We start from the raw sequence: 20530 nt of genomic DNA on the forward strand, positions 1-20530 counted from the left end.
GGAATAAAGAAATTTGCCCAAGGCCAAATAGCTATCAAGCAATGGAGTTAAGCCTGTGAACCCAGCCCAGAGCTTGGAGTCTACACTCTCAAAACATCTACCTTCCCAAGGCACTTACATGGTCCGCACTGTAAATGTTTGTTTAGTCCATACATTTACATTTGTACTATGAAAAAATGTGGATTAGAATCATGAATGCAATACCTTAAAAAGAAGTGTTTTATTATTTTAAAGACCAAATATGTTTCTTTATTGTAAAATGAGATCTTCAAGACCGCTTCCCTAATTTTAAAACACTCATTTAATTTACTCCAGCCACCATCTCTCTGGAGCGGTAAGACTGCATTTCTTTTCAAACATTCTGTCTTTCAAGGCGCCCAGCTGGCTCAGTCAGTAGAGCATAGTACTCCTGATCTCAGGGTTGTAAGTTCGAGCCCCACGCTGGATGCAGAGATCAAACATTGTGTCATTCAGACTGCTTCTCCTTCAAATCCTCAAATTAGTGTGAATTGATGAGGCTTTATTATAAAAAGCGATCTTTGGCAGAGATGCAGCTCCTACAGGTGTTAAGCACCTCTATCCCAGGGTTTGTCTTCCTGAGTGCAGAAGGTGGCTCTATCACAAAATTGCTGGGTGATTTTAGGCAAGTCAATTAACCTCTCTGACCCACATTTCTACATCTATCAAACGGGGGTGATCTTCATAGCCCATCCACCCTCCAATGGTGAGGTACACAGATATCTGGGTAGAAGGTGGCACAGAATAAACTTTCAATAAATACCAGCCATTACGATTCGACACTACGTCCTAAAGACACTATCAGAATATTGTATTCATAGGGACGTCTGGTCGCTCAATCGGCTAAGGGTCCGACTCTTGATTTCAGCTCAGGTCATGACTCAGCGTTTGTGAGTTCAAGCCCCACATCGGGCTTTGCACTCACAGTGCAGAGCCCCCTTGAGATTCTCTCTCTCCTTCTCTCTCTGCCCCTCTGCCACTCGCAAGCGTGCATCCTTTCTCTCTCGAAATAAGTAAACTTTTTTTAAAAAGGCAATATTTGGGGCGCCTGGGTGGCGCAGTCGGTTAAGCGTCCGACTTCAGCCAGGTCACGATCTCGCGGTCCGTGAGTTCGAGCCCCGCGTCGGGCTCTGGGCTGATGGCTCAGAGCCTGGAGCCTGTTTCTGATTCTGTGTCTCCCTCTCTCTCTGCCCCTCCCCCGTTCATGCTCTGTCTCTCTCTGTCCCAAAAAAATAAATAAACGTTAAAAAAAAAAAATTTAAAAAAATAAAAAATAAAAAATAAAAAGGCAATATTTTATTTGTATTTAAAAGTGAGACGTAAGCTGTCTTTGTTTCAATTCTATTTAAGAAATTTAAGGGGCACCCGGATGGCTCAGTAGGTTAAGCCTCTGCATCTTGGTCTCAGCTCAGGTCTTGACCTCGGGGTCATGAATTCAAGCCCCGTGTTGGGTTCTGTGCTGGGTTTGGAGCCTACTTTAAAAAAAAATGTTTTTGGGGGGCGCCTGGGCAGCTCAGTCGGTTAAGTGTCCGACTTCGGCTCAGGTCACCATCTCACGGTTCGTGAGTTGGAGCCCCGCGTCTGGCTCTGTGCTGACAGCTCGGAGCCCGGAGCCTGCTTCAGATTCTGTGTCTCCCTCTCTCTCTGTTCCTCCCCCACTCGCTGTCTCTCTGTCTCTGTCTCTGTCTCTCTCTCTCAAAAATAAACATTAAAAAAAAATTTTTTTTAAGAAATTCTTGGGGAAATTGATAAAAAGTCAAATCAATTATAAAGTAAGCCTCCGCTGCTCCCTGGGAAGGAGGGAGCCACAGCGCATCTGTGCCACAGCGGCACTGACTCATTGCTGAAAGAGAGGAGAGCTCAGGACTCTAAATTCCGAGCCGTTCGGACAGCCCCACCGTTTTCCAAACATTGCACCAACATCGTGAAATACTTTAAAATCAATAAAAATGGGCTTGGCAGCAGTAGGCAATTATTCATACGTTATCTGAAAACAATAAAGTAAAATATACCTTCCACTCAATTTTTAGGATTATACGTATTACAGGTGAGTATTTATTTTTAGCTGCCTTTCCCCTTCTTTCTCTCTTTTTGCTCCAGTGGTTAGTTTCGGAGGGTCAGACAGAGTTCAGTTGTATGGAGAAAGTACTAAGTGCTGAATGGGTCTGTCAGGCTCCTGTATTTAAGGAGACGGAATTGCATATTACAAGAAAATGATTGTTCAGCTACCTTTTCATTAACAATTTGTCTAAAAGGAGACAGACTTAACTGCTTCCATTGGAGTTGGGAAGCAACAAAGTGAATGTGCTCCAGAAGGATTATGTCATACTTCAAACATATGGTGAGCTACAAACACCAAGATAGCACACTCAGAAATGGTGGTGGGTTCACTGTTGTTTGGTGGCAGTTTAATTGAATAGCCATAAATAGTACCAAAAAAAAAAAAAAAAAGGAACTTGTCATTATCTGCACAATCTCAAGCGAAATACTGTAATGATTTTCTTTTATATATATTTTGGGTCCCTGGCACGAAAGAAAAATTTCTTTAGGGGGACCTCTACCGAAGGTCATTAAGGAAACATCAGCTACTAAATGCATCCCAGGTCGCTTTCCTGTAATGGCTTGCCATGTTGGAGCACAGGGGGGACGTACAAAGGGCGGAGGGAAAACTTGAGAACGAGCCCAGGGCTAGTGCAAAAAGGAGGCTTCCCTGAGTGCAGCCCCAGACCGAAGTCCTGGGGCCAACAGGTCAAGCAGGCTTGCTTCTATGTCTGTCCACAGACCAGAAAGTCTTGTCGCTCCCATTCTCACCCCCACAATGTTCTACCTTTTTTTTTAATTTTTTATTTTTTATTTTTTTTATTTTTGAGACAGAGAGAGACAGAGCATGAGCAGGGGAGGGGCAGAGAGAGAGGGAGACACAGAATCTGAAACAGGCTCCAGGCTCTGAGCTGTCAGCACAGAGCCTGATGCGGGGCTCGAACTCATGAATCGCGAGATCATGACCTGAGCCAAAGTCAGACGCTTAACCGACTGAGCCACCCAGGCGCCCCTGTTCTACCTTTTTAACTCACCATGTGATGACATTACTTCAGACGTTTTCAGAAAGCTCTGTGCTGGTGTTACATTGCCATGACTTATGTGGCCAACAAGTCCACAACAGGTAAGAGCCCCAGACCCCCAGTCATGTTTCAAGGGGGCCAGATTTACTCTGCTGTATCACCGAGACCTGTGTCCACCAGGAAATCCACTCTTCCTCCGCCATGGAAATATTACTCCTGAACACTCATTGTATATAATGGTCACGTGCTCAATGCCCAAACAGCTGTTCTCTTCTCCTATTGAATAGAAAGCGATCACTCATTACCGCAAAGGGGGAAAAAAATATACTGAGAAACACAATGCCACGTGCAACAAAAGAAAGTCGCAGAGGCTGTCCTGGGTAAAGCTGGCTCCAAGGGCCAGGTATGGGAGAAGCAGTGCATTGCTAGAGAGAAAGAAGGGAGAGGTTATTTTCTAACAAAATTTTAAAGATACTACGTTGACAAGGAAGAATACGGGTGAACAACGGACACACGAAAAGATGCTCCACACCATTAATCAACAGGGAAATGCAAATCAAAACCACAATGAGATGTCACCTCACCACAGTCAGAATAGCTGTTATCAAAAAGACAAGAAATAAAAAAGAGTGTCAGTGACGATGGGGAGAAAAAGGAACCTTGTGCACTGTCGGTGGGAATGTGACTTTGGGGCAGCCTCTGTGGAAAGCAGCATGGAGGTTCCTCAAAAACTTCAAAATAGAGATTCCATAGGATCCAGTAACTCCACTACTGGATATTTACCCAAAGAAAATGAAAACACTAATTCAAAAAAGATTTATGTATCCCTATGTTTACTGCAGCATTATTTATAAGAGCCAAAGATATGAAAGCAACCCACGCGTCCATCGATAGACGAACGGACAAAGAAGATGTGGTCCGTATACACCGTGGACTATTCGTCGGCCGTAAGAGAGTGAGATCTTGCCATTTGCAACAACGTGGACGGACGTAGAGGGTATTACGCTAAGTGAAATAAGTCAGTCGGAGAAACACAGAGAACATATGATTTCACGTGCGTGTGGAACCTAAAAAACAAAACAAACAAACAAAAAAGCAGAAACAGACCTATAAATGCAGAGAACAGACTGCCGGTTGCCGGAGGGGAGGAGAGTCAGGGACGGGCAAAATGGGTGAAGGGGAATGAGAGATACAGGTTTCCAGTTATGGAAGGAATAAGTCAGGGGGATTAAAGGCACAGCGTAGGGTATACAGTCAACAGCACTGTAATAGTGTTATATGGTGACAGAGGACAGCCACCCTTTTGAACGCAGCATGACGTGCACACTTGTCAAATCACTATGTTGTACGCTCAACACTAATGCGACGGCGTGTGTATTAAAATAAAGTGTAAGAAAAAGATAGCAGGTGGACAGGACTGTTGTGAAGTCATGAAGAAAGACGCTAGAGGTATTGTTGTCAACCCGTTAGGGTAACAGATATTTTATGTCTACCCCTTAACTATCTGGAGATAGAATTCATGCAAAACATAACCTAAAACAATACTCACTAAGGTAACTACTATCAAAAAAAAATTTTTTTTAAAAAACAGAAAATGACAGACGTTGGCGAGGATGCGGACAAATTGGAACCCTCGTGCACTGTTGGTGAGAGTGTGCAATCACACAGCCACTGAGGAAAACAGTATGGAGGTTCCTTAAAAAATTAACTGTAAAAAAAAAAAAAATTAACTGTAGAGCTACCATATGACCCAGAAGTTTTCCTTCTGGGAACATAGGCAAAGAAACTGAAAGCAGGGTCTCTGAGATATTTGTATACCCATGTGCATAGCAGCATCATTGAAAATAGCCAAGAGGTGAAGCAACCCAAACGTCCACTGATAGATGAACGGACAAGCAGCACGTGGCCTATACATACAACGGAGTATTATCCCACCTGAAAAAGGAAGGAAATCCTGTCCCACGCTACAACACGGATGACCCTTGAGGACATTACGCTAAGTGAAATAAGCCACTCACAAAACGACAAATTCTGTATGATTCCAATTATATGAGGTATCCAAAGTAGTCAATTCGTAGAGACAGAGAGTGGAACAGTGGTTGGCAAGGGCTGGGGGAAGGGAAGAATGGGGCGATGTGGTTAACCGGGTATAATTTCAGATTTGCAAGATGGAAAAGTTCCGGAGATCTATTTCTCAACAATATGAATATATTTAATACACATAACTGTACACTCTAAAATGATTAAGATGGTTGAGATGTGTGTGTGTGTGTGTGTGTGTGTGTAACCTAACACAAACAATTTTTAAAATAATCAACACCATATCCCAATGGTAATAAAATGGAGAAAATAAATTTGTGATCAATGTATACATATCTCAACACAGAAATGCTCAGAGAACATAAGGGGATGTAATTCAGGAGTCAGTGCTTGCTGCTATCCTTAGAACCCTCAGAAGACACAGGGGCGCCTGGGTGGCTCAGTCATTTAAGCATCTGATTCTTGATTTAGGCTCAGGTCACGATATCACGGTTTGTGAGTTCGAGCCCCACGTTGGGCTTTGTGCTGACAGTACAGAGCCTGCTTGGGATTCTCTCTCTCTCGCTCTCTCTCTCTCTCTCTCTCTCTCTGCCCCTCCCCCACTTATGCACATGCACTCTCTCTCTCTCTCTCAAAATAAAATAAACTGTAAAAAAAAAAAAATCCTCAAGGACACAAAAGCCACAGGGGCAGGTGACAGAGGTGGTAACCCCCAGTGAAGTTCCAAGCAAAATGATGGACACGGTGGCTGCCTTCCTGGCAGGAAGCTGGCGGAAAGCTGCAGCCCTTCGATGGGCAGTACCGCCCCAGCCACTGCGGGACGCTAAGTGCTCCTAGACCACAGTCACTCAACACTAGTAGGGCCGTCCCCCTACCCCCATCACTGTGTCCCCTCCAATTTCCACAATGTGACACCCCCAGGGGAAACCACCCCAGAGAAGCAGTGAGAGCTGCCAACCAAACCACGAGACTCACAGAGAAAATAAAGGGTAGGGCCTCATATGTGGGGTTCTGTCCTCTGCCAGTCACACAGCTCAGGCCCCACCCCCAGACCCTGGCCCCCGTGAGATTTTCAGATGTCTCAGAATGCACGCCAAGGCTCCTCTTGGCAAAGCTCTCTCGCGACAGAATTTAGATTTTGTGTTTTAATTTCTCTGGCACTCAGTTTATACCCTCCCCCACACATGTCCCCATCACAGCATTTTATTTACTTAGGACTCTTGAAAATAAAAGGCTTCAGCCTCAAAGGAATGAAGCACTAATGGTGAAAATGAATGTGCCGTTAAACCAGTGGGGGAACCGTTTTTGGTCTTCCTGACAATCCCCAGATAATCCGGTGCCTGAAGCCACCCACTCCGCCAGCAACTGGCCCTGCTCCTGGATTGGACGCTCACGTCCCTGCATTTTCACTCTGTGATCGGCCTCTCTCTTCCTGCTTGGCTGAATCGTGCAGCTGCCTGAAGGCTGAACAGAACTGCCACAGCTATGGGGCACAGCCTCTCCGGGCTCCGCCGGCCACAGCCTCTACTGGGGGTTTCGAGGAAAAAGAGGCAAAGGGCCTTCTGGGCAATTACATTGAGAAGAAAATAGGGCTTGAGCGGCACTTACACACTTGTTAACACCTCAGCCACACGCCCTACATGTCCTAAGAGGGGCAATGGACTCCCCTCCCGGGTTAAGGCCACATAAGGATCTTTAGAGGTTTTCATGCTGGACAGCTCGCCCCCCCCCCCCCCCCACGCATGTGCTGAACAACCCGTGTGCAGCACCCGAGCTGCAGAGAGGAGACCCCCGCCCCTCTGCCCAAGAAGTTCCAGCTGAGGATGCAGACAGCGGCAACGGGGAACTACCCACAGCGCCGTCGAGAATCTGGGGGTGGCACCGACCTAGGATCGGCAGGAGGCGGTGGGAACTTCCTCTGGACTAAAACGCCCGAGTCCAGAAATGACTGGGGCCAACGGGTTTCATACACCTGAATGACCAAGAACGTGAAAAACGGTAAGCAAGTTTTGTGTCTAGACAGAGCCCTGTCTAGGAACCGCCAGTTGATATGCAATTTTCTACTTAGCGGAGCAGGTACACAGAATTCAATTTGGGGGAGGGGAGGGGTGATCTGTATTCTATTCGGTTTCCACAATAGCATTCAAATGTAGGCAGGGACAGAAGAATTTATCTTCCTGCAAATTTGCTCCCTAGGGGTCCGCTGGCTCGCAGTGGGCTCAGCGCTAGCTAGATGGGCGGCAGAACAGACAACAGCAAGAAATTACAGCCGCAAATTGCCCCGTGGGAGCCGCGGTGCCAGACCCGCCGGCTGACGCCGGATCCTGTAATTGCAGACCCAAACCCGCGGCCGGAAAAGGGATAACTAACCTGCAAGACGAAAATGCCTCCGCAGCTGCCCAGGGAGCGGGTCTTGCTCTAGTCCAGAGCCGGAAATCTTTTCTACCACATTTCCTTGAGCTGAAGCTTTTTGCCATTTCATCACATTTTATCACTTCTAAAATTTGGAATGTGTCTTGCAGTCAAATTGTACATCTTCAAGGGTATTTCGTTCTCCGGACATGCACGCACAAATACTGTTATGGAACTGATCGTGTGTTTTGCCATCAGTGATATCTTAAAACCTAGGGAATTCGGTCACTGTCATGATTTGAAGACGTATTCTACAGAGCGATTAGAGATTAGAAACAGAGAGCTAAGAGGAGAGGCTGAGCCTTGCTTCCCACTCACATCCGTGTCACAAGGTCGTTTATTCACAGCTCGGCCACCCAGCAGCTCAGCTTTTGGAATCCCCAGGGAGGCTAAGACCTGCAGGCCTCCCCGGGAGACCCTCATGCCCGAGGCCCTGCAAGAGAGACCCTCATGCCCGAGGCACTGCAAGAGAGAGCTCCTGGCCAAGCTCTCCCCAGGCGAGAGCGGCCAGGCTCTCGGTGGCCTCAGCATACACCTGTAGACCCAGCCGAGTCAGAACGGTGGAGTCAAACCCCTGAGCCCAGCCCTCATCCGATCTTTGCTTTTCCAAAAGGTGAGGCCCTGGCCACACGGATGGGGCTGGGAAGCAGGGGGCATAAGCTAGATGAGCAAGGGGCCAGTGTCCGTCCCGGGTTCCCTCCAGTGCCACAGCAAGCCCGGCAGCAGCCCTCTTGTCCCGCAGCCAAGCTACGTGAGCGAACAGGGACAATGGCATATTTCTTAGAAGCAAGTGACTGCCATGCTGGTCTTGGAGAGGAGGTCCTGGAGGAGTGTGATGATGACCTGGTCCTGCGATGGAGCCAATCGGCAGGCAGTCACTCACTTCGCGGCGGGGCTATGCCTCTACCTTGCACCCTCTCTAGCTCGCCCTTCATGGCTGTTGAACTCGGGCCCCTCACCTTGCGCCCCAAAGTGGCTTACCAAGAACGAACCAAAAATGACAAAACGGTACACGTTTCTTTTCACTGCCTCGAGCCCAGAACTAGTTAGAATTTTCTTTTTTCCTAACCATGCCAGCATTTTCCCGAGAAGCAGCTAAATGTGGTTCTGAGAGCTTTAGGAAGTGCTACGAGCATTGCCAGCTGTGGCCGACAAACTTGAAAAGGCCAGTGCTGACTTGAGAGCGGAGTCTCGGTGCCCCATTTAAGGAACTGTTAATAGCCTGAGCAGTAACACAGGGGAGTCAAGAAATCGCCACGCTCCACAAGAGCCCGTGTGAGCCAGGCATCTGTCAAAACACCCACAGAAGCCAGCTCTCAAGGTGGGAAATCAGAAGGGGAGCAACGCAAAACACCAGACATCGTCAGGAAATGCAGTTTTACGGGAAAAAACCTAAAGGAAAACATAAGGCTAATATCTGAGAGCCTGAAAAATGCATTGCTTCTCTGCTATTTTTTCTTTGATGTAAAACATTAAGAGACAAAAACCTACATTAAGTTTTACGAGCCTTGTTTTTAAAATGCAATTAATGGCACAGTGTACTGAAGCAATATAAAAATATAAAAATCATGGGGCGCCTGGGTGGCTCAGTCGGTTAGGCGTCCCACTTCGGCTCAAGTCATGATCTCGCAGTTCGTGAGTTCGAGTCCCACGTCGGGCTCTGTGCTGACAGCTCGGAGCCTGGAGCCTGCTTCGGATTCTGTGTGTGTGTGTGTGTCTCTCTCTCTCTCTCTCTCTGGCCAGCACTCTCACACTCTGTCTCCCTCTCTCTCTCTCTCAAAAATTAATAAACATTAAAAAATAAAATAAGCAAATATTTAAAAAATATTTTAAAAGTACACATATATACAACTCAGCACTTGCAAGCACATCTACAGTGCACTATATTCCTAGGAAGAGGCGGGATCCTGGAATGATGAAAAGGCATTCATTTAGGTAGAAGCCAACTGGAAGTTGAGTGATCTAAGGTCCTAGGGAAGAACAGAAGCACAAGAAAGTACTTGAGGACAAAAGCCACCCAACTAGGAGCCCCTAACTGGGTCGTCACTTGAGTAAGACACGAATGTCTACACGTTAAGCCCTGAAATTTAGAGGTTTACTTGTTCAGCAACTAGCATGGCCCCAGTGAACCAGTTCTATCCCTACTGGTACATGATTTTAACGATGCTTCCTAAGTTCTCTGAGCCTCAGTGTCCACATCTGTAAGATGAAACTAATAATGCTCCTTTCCAGGTATGTGGTGGTAATTAAATTGAGCAGGGAATCGGGATGTGAACCTGGAACATTGTAAGTCTTCAATAAAGGTTTGTTGGCTTCACTTGTTTTTTTCCAAGGAATAGAGACTAAGAATGGCCAGCGGCTGCAAGGAGATAAATAAAACTTAGAGGAGCATTACTAAGCATAGGAAAAAGCTGCCTGGAAACGGATATAAGGGGAAATAAAAAATTGTAAATATGATTTCCTCCCATGTAACAGGAGGTATGTGTTTCCATCTGGAAGTTCTTTCCCCTTGCGCGGTTCTTAGTGTTGGGACAACTTGGAACTGAAACTGGACGTGAGGCAGGAAAACAACTGCTTAAGACCTGTTCCTCCTCCACCTTTGGTTCACATGTTGTTCTTCCCCATTAAACTGAGCATATCCTGGGAGGGCAGACAGGAACTTTCTAGAAGAGAGGCACGCATGTAAGTGGAAGTGACACATGTCACTTCTAGGCCTGGTTCCGGAAACTTTGCATGTGTTCCCCCCCCCCCCAACATTCTTTCCCCTTCCTGCTCGCAGAAGTGCCAGGGATTAGGATGACTCTGAAAGCCACGCATTGAGACCTGCAGAGCCACTGTCAGCCAGTGTCCCTGAGTGACCACACGGAGTGGAGCCACCCACCAGCCTGAACTGTCACAAACCACTGATGTAATTAGAATTCTGGAACGCGAGGTCTCTTTGTTACAGCAGCTAGTGTCAGCTTAACCAACCCAGACTTGCACATCTTGGTATCCCCAGTGCCTCCAACGGAGCATGGCTCTGTTATCGACTCAATGATCAAAACGCAACACGTGTACCTGGGGAGCAGAGCTCCCCAGAATGGCTCCCAGTTCTAGGAAAAACAAAATAAAATCTTACTCCTTAATATGAGGGGGGAAAAGGTCAGAAAGAAATGGAAACACTGGAGTCAGCAAGTATCTGGCCGAGCCATCTGGAGGATACATACAATCCAGACAATATCAGCATACGAGTTTGTCATCTGCTATTTCTTCCGCCAGCATTATCTCCCTTCATTTAAGGTAAAAAAAATTCCAAATGTCTTTACAAACCTCCCCTCCACCACTCGGCTCTGTAGTTGAGAGAGGCGGGCTCCACCCTCCCCACCCCACCCCCAGCCAGGTTTGTGCCTGACCGGCCTAAGTCAAATTGATTCTTCCATCCCCCTAGCCGTGGAGATTGATCTGGGCATGGTTTGGGGAACTAGGCCAGACCACAACGTCTGGCCAGGGTATTAAGATTGACTAGAATTGAAAGCATGAATTCAGTCCACTTCGGTGTACCCACTGAGACAGCAGACAGTGAAAAAGGGATTCCTGAGATACAGTCACACGTATGAGAACAAAACACCCCGTGGCTTTCCTTTTTGCTCAAAGAAGCAGCTCCAAAATGGAATAGTGGGTGCCGGCTTTGTGGAGTGAGCGATCCACTCAGGGAAGCTTGGAGCTTTATACCATGCAGTCTGGGGGCCACAGCAGCAGACAGGCTCTAAGCACTGCCGTGAAGAGACTACGATACAGTTAGTCACATGCTCCGTGGCCCGTGTCCTACGAGTCACTAAGCCTGCAGTAGGACCAGCCGTGGCCCACCACAGTCCACCCCTTTGTGAAGATACAGATGGACCAATCTCGTGCCCCACCACGTCCCAGTGCTCCCAGTGACACGAACAAGTGTTACTAGGACATAGCAGGGCACTGCAAAAAAACAGTAATAATAAAAACCCAAAACTAAATTAGCATGCGCTATTCGTTACAGCATAAACCCCAGCTTTGAATGGGTAAATTACACGAATCCACTGTGAGTATTTGCACTCCTGGGTCTGCTGGAGTACGTGAACTTCACTTCCAAAGAGGTGGCAGTTATGTGGCCTCGCCTGCAAGACTCCGCTCTGAGTGTTCCCACTCAGATTTATCTCAGTGGAACCGACTTTCAAAAGTGTGTTCTTGAGACCCTCAGTCCCGCAGAAGCTGCAACACTTCTGCGATAGTGATACTGTACGATCTGCAATACATGCCAGGAGCGGGGGGGGGGGGGGGAAGGGGCGGCTCACGTCCAGTATGGCTAGGCCCACCCCTCCCCCCAACATCATGCATCCCCTGAGGACACGGCTGGTGGAAATCACTAGCTATGCCCCTGGCCGTAAGTCCACCGCGAAAACTCTGCTTCACGGTCCTTGCCCCCTCCCTGCCATCCAGCACGTGGTAGGTTAAATAGTGAAAAATTTCATGTCTACCCCAAAACTCAGAAGGTGACCTCATCTGGAAAAAAAAAAGTGTCTTTGTAGAAGTAATGAGTTAAGGATCTCAAGACAGAATCATCCTGGAGGGGCGCCTGGGTGGCTCGGTTGGTTGAGCATCCAACTCTTGGTTTCAGGTCAGGTCACCATCTCACCGTTTGTTAGATCGAGCCCTGAGTTGGGCTCTGCGATGACAGAGCAGGATTCTCTCTCTCTGCCTCTCTCTCTGCCCCTCTCCCATGCATGCATGCATGTGCAAACACTCTCTCTCAAAATAAATAAATAAACATTAAAAAAAAAAGAATCATCCTGGATTTGGGGCAATCCCTAAATCCAATGCCTGGGGTCCTCATAAGAAGAGGAGAGGACACAAAGACACGTGGGGAGAAGACCAAGCGATGACAGAGGTAAAGATCAGGGTAATGCAGCCACGAGCCCAGGAACCTGGGGCCACCAGATGCCAGGAGACGCGAGGACCCTCTCCAAGAGCCTTCTGCAGAAGTGTGTCCCTGTTTCAGACACCTTGATTTCAGATTTCCAGCCCCCAGAACTCTGAGAGAAGAAGTTTCTGTTGATTTAAGCCTCCCGGTTTGTGGCGCGTTGGTATGGCAACACCAGGAAACTCATACCCAGTCCATGGTCCCAGAGGACCTTCCCAAACTGCAGCGGCTGCCCAGCCAGTGCTGCCTCGGCCGGTCTGGTACAGTTCCCCAAACCCCGCTTCGCCAGGCCAGGCCTCTGGGCCTCCTTCCTCTTTGCCTTCCCCCCCCACCCCAAAAGCATCAGGAACAACCAGGTGACCTCGTGCCATACGGCTCAAGAGCACGGCCCACGTTCTGCAACCACACCACTTCCTCCCGATGTCCGACTCGACCCCAGACCGTCAAGCATGCCAGGCAACTGGACACAGCGTGCTGAGCCACCCGAGGAAAGATGAATGCCATGAAGTCTTCCCAGGGCACACTCTTCTCGCGGATCTGGCCAGTGAGATCCCTCCAGAAACCGCACAGTGACGGCAGTCCCCCAACACCAAGAAGTGGTATGCAGTCCACACGCGACTCTCGTCCACCTCTTCACCCTGGAGGACGCCGGGGCCCACGCTCCCTGCTGGTGGCTCAACACACTTGCCTTTTCTCTGCCCAACTGGCCATAAGCAGGTTTACGCCAATCGTCGCGAAGCCGGGGCTCTTGGATCCTGGCTCCTGGCAATTCAGGCGGGAAATTCACCCGGGGGAGAGCTAGGGTAGGGCTTTGGCCATCTACCTCCCGAGGCAGCCTCGTGAGCGGTCCTCGTCATGCCGGGCAACAATGGCCACCCACGCTCCTGCCACATCTGTCTGCTCTCCTCTCAGGTCGAGCCCTGAGATCTGCCGCCATCCAGGGAGGAACGTGGCCACCACCCACTGTCTCCTGGGCTAACGCTCATGCGCCTGCAGCAGACCGGTCTGGAGGCTCCATCCGGCACCTCAGGACACCTGTACTGGAGCCTGTGTGAATCGGGACTGGGCGGGCCCAGCACCCGTGTCTTCACACGCAGCAAGTGAGAACAGGCTTGAGGACGTCATGCCGTGAGCACAGAGCCGACGCCACCACCGCCCCATCTCACAGCCCTGCGGTTTTGTGCGGGGCCCTGGCACGAGGTCCCAGCTCCCGCCACGTCTAGGCGCCTGTCCAGCACTCCCTCCAGGGGGTGCTCAGGCAGTGGCCACGGGTACAGCCCCATTTCGAACAGCCCCAGCTATAACCCTAGTCCAGGGCTGAGCCTGTCCACACTCTCAGGGTGGCTGGGATGCCCCTGCCCGCTGGCACCTGGAGCGTGCCCGACCCTGGGTCCCAAGTACCATGCCTCAGTGCCCAGAAAGCTGGTGGTCAAGGGCCCCCCAGGTCTCCCTCTGGAACCTCTTCGAGATCAACCTCACCTACCTGCCGTGATGGCTGGAGGGCGGCAGGCTGGACGACCAGGTGGCTGGCTCCCCAACCTTGGCAGACCACCCACCACCACAGGCCCTAATTTAACCTCAACGGAGGATCCTCATGGGGACCCCCAGCTCGGAGCCACCAAATGCCCTGGGCTCCCAATAAGCAGGGTTCTGGCCTTTATTTCCCTCCTTCCCATTTCCCAATTAAACGAGACATCGTCCTTTTCAATCTTGTTAACTGCGCCGAAGCTCGTTCCGGCCACACCATCTATCCTGGGTTCGAACTCCGGCAAGAATAAGGACAGCGTCTTACTCAAGATTGCTTTCGTCTTGGTTTATCACGAAACCAGCCATCGGGCAGCACCAAGGGCACGCGTGAGATAAAGACACAAAGGGAGTCAAGAGGCCCCTCTTGGCCTCCCAGTTTCTCACGAAGGCACCTACATGCCCACATCTCCTGCACAGAGGGGGCCTCCGCCAGGCCACAGGAGGAGGTCACAGGTCATGATCTCACAGATGGAGGGTTTGAGCCCTGCGTGGGCTCTGTGCTAATGACTCAGAGCCTAGAGCCTGCTTCTGATCCTGTCTCCCTCTCTCTCTGCCCCTCCCCCTGCTTGCAGTCTGCCTCTCTCTCTCTCTCTCAAAAATAAACATTAAAAAACAAAAGAATAGCTTATGTTTGGTAGATGCTGGCACACATGTGTGCTAATGGATGTAATCACCTCAACAATCATCTTCCGCTACTTTTCCATATGCGGGAACCGAGGCACAGGGTGGGTGAGTAGCCTGCCTATCCCAGCTCTCCTTAGACATGGAAGATGGAGGCATGTGGGTCTCCCAGCCTCGTCCCTGTTGGTCTGGGGCACCCACAGGTGTCCCGTCTTCACAAATGTCCTGGTTCGAGGATAGTGTTCCATCCTAATTTTCCAGAAGTGTCCTTAAACTTCAGAAGGTCAGGGGCGCCCGGGTGGCGCAGTCGGTTAAGCGTCCGACTTCAGCTCAAGTCACGATCTCGCGGTCCATGGGTTCGAGCCCCGCGTCGGGCTCTGGGCTGACCGCTCGGAGCCTGGGGCCTGTCTCGGATTCTGTGTCTCCCTCTCTCTCTGCCCCTCCCCCATTCATGCTCTGTCTCTCTCTGTCTCAAAAATAAAGAAACGTCAAAAAAAAAAAAAAAAAACTTCAGAAGGTCAAATCCAACACTCTCTCCCTCTTGGGAGTACAAATGGGGGTGCTTAATGCCACAAACTGCTCTCTCCCAAAAAAGAAGACAAATCGTGCTTCTGCCCAGATGGCTCTGATGTCCCTCCCCAGAGGAGTGCCCGAGAGGGGGTCAGTTTGGTCCTCTGGTCTCCTCCAGCATCGTCACCTTCCCTGGAAAGGTATCTACCGAACCCCCGTCAGAGACCGGCAGAGGGTGGCCGCGAGGCCCAGCAAGCCGTCCGAACTCCCAAATGACCACACGAGGGAAACGCCGCACTGGGCTCCGAGGGGGCGAGGCCTTCTCCCTGCTGCCGCTCACACAGGGTCGTCGCAACCAGGGTGCACTGTCTGGCCGCGCCCTGGGCTACCCAGGCAGTGAGGCCGTGTCTGCGGTGAGGGGGAAGGGGGCGGAAGAGAGGCGGGCATGCCCTCGTTGAGTCACATCCCTGGTGATTCTGGTAGCAACCCCCTCCTTGGTGAGCTCCGAGGATGAACAGTGAAATCTCACCTCCCAGTCCGTGCTTCATGTTTTTCTTTCCTTCTGGTGATAGGAAACAATGCAGGCTCGTTATGAATTTTTTTTAAGTTTATTTACTTTGAGAGCGACAGAGACAGCATCCGCGAGAGAGGGGCAGAGAGAGGGGAGAGAGAGAGAGTCCCAAGCAGGCCCCGCACTGCCAGCACGGAGCCCGACACGGAGCTCAAACCCACAAACCGCGAGATCGTGACCTGAGCCGAAAACCAGGAGTCGGACCCTTAACCGGCTGAGACACCCGGGCGATCCTTGTTATGAATTTTTAAAAAGTGAACAGAGTAGGAACGGAAAGCGTCCAAAATCTGCCCCTCCCCCCTCCAAATCCTCAAAGTGATAGGTGGATGTATACTGCACAGAGCTTTCTAGACCCATATAAATACAAAGGTGTGTGCATTAAATTCTTTTTATATTAATCATCAGATTAGATGATTTCCAAACAACCACTCGGCCAAGTCATCACTGTGTCTTAATGTCCAGCAGTAATCTGGGCTTTTAACATACTGAAAATGCAAATTCTAGCAGTAATCTGGGCTTTTAACATACTGAAAATGCAAATTAATCATTTACTATACATTTAAGGGTGGGTCAGTTTTTCATAATAATTTTCTGGCTTCTGATATTTTCCCTGTAATTTGTTTTCTTTCCTACCCACCTCCGTGTAGAGCAGAACCCTCCCCGTTCCCTCATCCCTGTGCGTAAACGCAGTATGTTTAGGTGAGTTGGTCAGATGACACAGATTGACCTGGCCCCCTTGCTCCCTGAAGGACAGGAGTGTCTTCTGAATGCTGGGACGTCACTCGCCTGGATGCTTGCCTTAACAAGATGACAGCCACAGGACCTTCTGGTTGATGACAGCTGATGGCGCTCCTGGTTCCAGAGAACAGATCTGGCTGTCTAGAGGTGACAGAAAGCCCTAAAATCCCCAAGTTTCAAGAAGTCCCTCCTTCCCCTATTAAAAGGTCCACAGTGATGTGGGAGCATGCACTGTGACGCCCAAGGGCCCAGCCTGGCGTTGAGAATCAAGAGCCCGCAGTGGATACTGAGAATCTGATCAGTGTGGGGACACCTCCGTGCCGCACGGGCATTCAAGATGCCCACCCCGTAAGCCTCACACTCTCCCCTTTCCTGAAATAACTACCATTTCCAGTCAGGTGGCCAATTCTAGTCACCATTGACTGACCCTGTGAATATAAGCTCTTTTCTAGAAAATACATTCTAGGGGCACCTGGGTGGCTCAGTCAGTTAAAGTGTCTGACTTTGTCTCAGTTCATGATCTCACAGTTCGTGAGTTCGAGCCCTGTGTCGGGCTCTCAGCTAGGAGCCTGGGGCCTGCTTTGGATTCTGTGTCTCCCTCTCTCTCTGCCCCTCCCCGGTCTGCATCTCTCTCTCAAAAATAAATAAACATTAAAAAAAAATTAGAAAATACACTCTGCACATTTTTCTTTTAAAATTTCATGACACAATTCGCTGGCAGCATGGAGCCTGCTTGGGATTCTTTCCCTCCCTCTCTCTCTGCCTCTCCCCTGCTCACTCACTGTCTCCCTCTCTCCCTCTTTCTCAAAATAAAATAAATAAACTTTCAAATTCCGTGCCACACTTAACTGAGCCTCGAGCCCAGTCTGTGCTGGACAGGTGAGAATACGGAGTGTCTGGATTCCAGCACCAATTCGATCACTTATGAGGTATAACTTTAGTCAGGTTGCTAACATCTGAGCTTTCCTCGCCGAAAAAGTGGGAATATAAATACTTCTCCCAGAGAGTTCGTATCAGAATAAAAGCAAGAGGAGTAATTAAAAGGAAAAAAAAACAGGGAGGAAAAAATACAATAAAACCGTGTGTTAAGCTGAAGAGGCACTCTGTAAAATGCAGCACCGACCAGAATAAAAGCACGTCTGCGGAAGGCAGACACAGCACTCAGGAGCAGGAGTGCAGAGCACGGACCAAAGATTCTCCAAAAGAGACCCACGCAAGAAGGGAGATGCCCGGTGGCATGCCTGGGGAGGCCTCCGGAGCTAGCCAGCCCCAGGTTCAAATCCTAGCTCCCCGCTCAACCACTCACGAGCTGTACAGCAGTCAGCAAGTGGCTGAGCCCCCCGAAGCCTCAGCAACCTCATCTGCAACAGTACTGACAGCACCACCTCTCAGGGTAGTTATGACAAGTACATCAGGCCGTGCATTTCAAGGGCTAAAAACAATTAGCCAAATGTTGATGACTGTTGAAGCCGGATGTGTTACCGTTCCCCCTACTTTGGGCACATCCGAAATCATCCCTAATAATCTGCAACCAAGTTCTTAAAACAGTCCTCACACATTAAGTGTTTACTACACATCAGCCCTTACGTTACAGTCGAAGAGAAGTTGTTGCACGTTGTTCTTGGCGCCTGGAAGATCACTCAAAAGACTCCTTTGAGAATGTGAGGAAAGAGGTGGACGCACTTCCCGTAAGTATACCATAACCTTTGCCCCACCTTGTACACAAAGCCTGCCTGGGGAACCCCTGAGGGCTCCACGGATCCCAGATTAAGAAACCCTGCCCTTCAATTATGGGGAAAAGGTAGAGCCATGGTCGTTTTCTGCCATCCTACTCATAGTTTCCTAACTTCCCTTAGGTTAAAGCATGCTGTGGAAAATCACTGAAGGAAGAGGGACCGAAACAATGGGCCAGCCCTCGCTAAGAAAACACCCAACCCAACACGCACACAACGAGCAAGACGCGTCTCATCTCTATGATTCGTATTTGTTTTTCTGTCTCAGGTCATTGATCTGAACACGGAGACCTTTTCGTTTCCAGCCAGAGTATGAAAGAAGGTTTGGCTTCATAATCTTAAGAGCTTGAAATTTTGGCACACCTGTATTGGCTACCATATTCTCGGGTTGAATCTTCTCCACAGCAATAAATCTCAGAAAAAAAAAATAAAAGATGATGCAGTATATCATTTCTGACTCCAAGAGTATTCTTGGTTTAACATGACTTTTATGTCTTTGCTAACATTTTTTATCTAGCTTTGTGCAAATAGATGGAAAAATATGTAACGTGGCACAAAATATAACTGTGATATAAAAGCTCTGGGTGAAGCCATAAGCGGGAATAATCAGCTACAAATATACCTCTCAAGTTGAGTAAAATAGTTAAAGTTTTAGCTGAACTATCAATTTGGAATACAATTATGGCCCGGTAGTTAGCAGATCACTCAGAAATGGGTATTTTAGTGTTCTACTTTTCAAATTACAATGTAGAACTTTCCGCGATAAAGGGCAGTTTGAAGAAGTGAAAAGTCACAAAATGGGAAATGTAGCATATCTAGCATGAACAAGCGGAAAGGGAAGTGTGTGGAGCATGAAATGGGACTGGTATCGTTGTAAAATTTTAGAACAGCAACGCCTCTGCTCTGAAAATCCCAAGAAAGTGTACAACAAGAGAAGGCCGGATGAGTTACGTTTACAAAAAATAGAGTAAGTACTCTGAAATAAATGTGTGGGAGAAAAGCACAAATGATGTCAGCTAAAATCAAGCTCGGGGGGGCGCCTGGGTGGCGCAGTCGGTTAAGCGTCCGACTTCAGCCAGGTCACGATCTCGCGGTCCGGGAGTTCGAGCCCCGCATCGGGCTCTGGGCTGGTGGCTCAGAGCCTGGAGCCTGTTTCCGATTCTGTGTCTCCCTCTCTCTCTCTGCCCCTCCCCCGTTCATGCTCTGTCTCTCTCTGTCCCAAAAATAAATAAACGTTGAAAAAAAATTTTAAAAAAATAAATAAATAAATAAATAAATAAAATAAAATCAAGCTCGGGGCTGTCAATGGGAATTAAGCAATAGCAGATAATTGTTGCCGTGGCAACAATTGAGCGTCCAGGATTATACATATTACCGTGGAAGGGTGTTTCCACACTAGAGGAGCTCATAAAAAGATGATCTGCTTGAATTTGGTCAACTCCTCGTCTAAATGGTACTTTCTCTGTTCTAAGCCAAAAAGAAGGCGAGGCTCCAAACACCTCCCACCACAAACTAGGAAAAGCAATCTCAGTGCTCTGAGGACACAGTGCTGAAAACCCCGAGGGAGGCACATCTCTCACTTCCAAGGCACTGAGCAAAGCCACCACTTGCTCCAGGAGGAAACAGCAGCTCCATCTTCCAAGGCTGTTTGCTCTAAAATCACCCGTAGTTGGGGCGCCTGGGTGGCGCAGTCGGTTAAGCGTCCGACTTCAGCCAGGTCACGATCTCACGGTCCGTGAGTTCGAGCCCCGCGTCAGGCTCTGGCTGACGGCTCAGAGCCCGGAGCCTGTTTCCGATTCTGTGTCTCCCTCTCTCTCTGCCCCTCCCCCGTTCATGCTCTGTCTCTCTCTGTCCCAAAAATAAATAAACGTTGAAAAAAAAAATTTTTTTTAATAAAAAATAAAAAAAATAAAAAAATAAATAAAATCACCCGTAGAAAGGACAGCCCAGGGGCACCTGGGTGGCTCAGTCGGTTAAGCGTCCAACTCTTGATTTCGGCCGAGGTCATGATCTCGTGGTTCATGAGTTCAAGCCCCGTGTGAGGCTCTGCACTGCCAGTGCAGAGACTCTCTGCTTGGGATTTTCTCTCTCTACCCCTCCCTCACTCTCTCTCTTTCTCTCAAAAAATAAATAAGTGAATAAATAAACAAACAAACATGAAGGGAGAACAAAAAGGGGCAGTCCAGAACAAAGGCTGTCAGTGTCTCCTTTGCAAGACATTCAGAAGTGCAAATGATCATGACAGTGACATAGACTTCTCTTTGACAACATTGGATGCAGGGAGACAATGGAATAATATCATCGAACTGATTTTTTAAAAACAGCCAAGAATTTTATCCCCTCAAAAGTGTAGGCAAAAGAAAGA

At 48.8% G+C, this 20530-nt stretch overlaps 1 protein-coding gene and 1 long non-coding RNA gene across 8 annotated transcripts in view; one reads left to right on the forward strand and one right to left on the reverse strand.

Annotated features, from left to right (window-relative positions):
* The window catches only part of ATPSCKMT (ATP synthase c subunit lysine N-methyltransferase), a 245604-nt gene that overhangs the window by 164218 nt on the left and 60856 nt on the right, over positions 1–20530 (reverse strand). The gene's annotated exons all lie outside the window — the stretch shown is intronic.
* LOC121042647 (uncharacterized) lies at positions 10332–18612 on the forward strand. 3 transcript variants are annotated; one of them, XR_005796374.1, is made up of 4 exons: positions 10332–10811; positions 16449–16579; positions 18027–18120; positions 18289–18612. It is a non-coding gene; the product is annotated as an uncharacterized LOC121042647 (long non-coding RNA). The 3 variants fall into 3 exon arrangements; XR_005796372.1 differs by having other exon boundaries at positions 10334–10811; positions 16444–16579; XR_005796367.1 differs by lacking the exon at positions 16449–16579 and having other exon boundaries at positions 10361–10811.

The sequence above is a fragment of the Herpailurus yagouaroundi genome, unplaced genomic scaffold (genome assembly GCF_014898765.1).
Source record: "Herpailurus yagouaroundi ecotype Mexico unplaced genomic scaffold, PumYag 29, whole genome shotgun sequence".
In the NCBI taxonomy this organism is placed as follows: domain Eukaryota; kingdom Metazoa; phylum Chordata; class Mammalia; order Carnivora; family Felidae; genus Herpailurus; species Herpailurus yagouaroundi.